The following is a 1,675-nucleotide window of genomic DNA, read 5'->3' on the forward strand; positions in this document are numbered from 1 at the left end:
TAAATGCATTGGGAACATGAATATTTGAACGTACAACAGTAAGATAAGAAACGCTGCATGAATCAGTAGAAGACAACACCTGGGAAAATGACAGGTTTATTTTGACTTTTAATCAGGCAAATGTATCATTAGTTTATACATTTGTCTTAGTTTATATATCAGTTATATTTTGTCTATTGTTGTCGTTGTTGCCATCACTCTGTTAAAATTCAGGTCTCTCTTGTAAATGAGTCTCCGAGGCTCAATGGGACTAACCAATATAAATAAAAGTTGAATGAATACAAACTTAAATGGCAGCCATTCCACTAAGTATTAATATATACGGATAGCTAACATTTGTATATATTCATGTTGTATGTCTTATATATTACTTGGAAAAATGGTCCTGAGTATAAAAGTTTGCCATTTTTATCTTGGTGAAGAATCGTTTGGGAGCTGAAATAAGTCGTTCTTTTTTGGTGAATCGAGCCAAATGAGTCGGATCTCAAAAATGAAACTGAATTTCCACCCTTAGAGCGTGGGGCGGGACTAGAGCTTCTGCTTGTCTAACAGCTGGACCTTCTGGGCCTCGGTAGCAGCTCTCCTCGGTGTGTGGAGTTACTCAGAACCTCTCAGTCCCACTCTCTTCACCTGCAGCTTTTATTTTTCTCCATTTCAGAGTTTGCATCGAGGAGCGTTTTCCAGGGCTGTCCTCCCACATCGAGTGTAAGTTTGTGGAAACCAAACTAATCACAAGTCTCTGCAGTGTGCACGCACGCTTCGTGCACGTTTCTGGCTGAACAAGTTCTGTTTTTGGTCATTTGGTAACGAGTCTTTTTTGCTCTGAGGGATCCGGCTCCTGAACTTTCACTGCGGTGTTTGCGCATTAACCTGCGCAAAAGAATCAGTCCGAGTTAATCATTGCATAAGTTTAAGCAAACTACAATCGAACCAGTAGATATCCACAAACACAACTGTCTGTCAGGTTGACTTTTATTAGCAGATTATTTTAGTTTTCGTGCACTGCATTTGAGTATTTGTTGATAACTGGGGTTCATCCCAGTTCAGGACACCTGGTCCTGGTTTGCTTTGATTTCTACTCAAATCTGATGTTGACCTGGATGAATTTATTTACTTTCTGTGTGTAAAAGTCATAACTCATCATCTGAGCTTCAGTGTGTCCAGACAGGGATTGTTTGAGCTGAATCTACTCCTCATGTCAGGCATATTTGCTGACTTGTGATGTAGGATAAAATCATCCCTGATCCACTTGTGTGACTGGGTTTAAACATTCATTAGTGACTACTTCAAAGGCTGATCAAGCCAGATCCCTTTCTTTTAAAATCCTAATAAGACGTATTAATGTGTAGAAATGTCCTGACAGCAACTCGATCGTCATAATTAAGGACTTTAAAGTGTTCTGTTGGATTCAAGTATGTGAAACTGTCTGTGTTGTGTCTCATTTGGGCTGTTTTGCTTCTTTGTGTCCACAGTGGTAATGGCCTTCCTTGGGAGTGCGGTTCGGCAGGTGGGGTCAGCACTGCGGCCTCCTCTCCCCGCTCTTTGTCGGACCAGCGCTCGGTCCTACAGCTCAGATCCCACCAAGGAAAAAAGCGTCCCCTACAAGAAGACTCTCAAACAGGAGGACGGAGCATCCTCTGGACCCACTAAGCCTTTACCCCAGTGAGTTTTATGA

The sequence above is a fragment of the Nematolebias whitei genome, chromosome 18 (assembly GCF_014905685.2).
Source record: "Nematolebias whitei isolate Nwh7 chromosome 18, NemWhi1, whole genome shotgun sequence".
Lineage (NCBI taxonomy): Eukaryota > Metazoa > Chordata > Actinopteri > Cyprinodontiformes > Rivulidae > Nematolebias > Nematolebias whitei.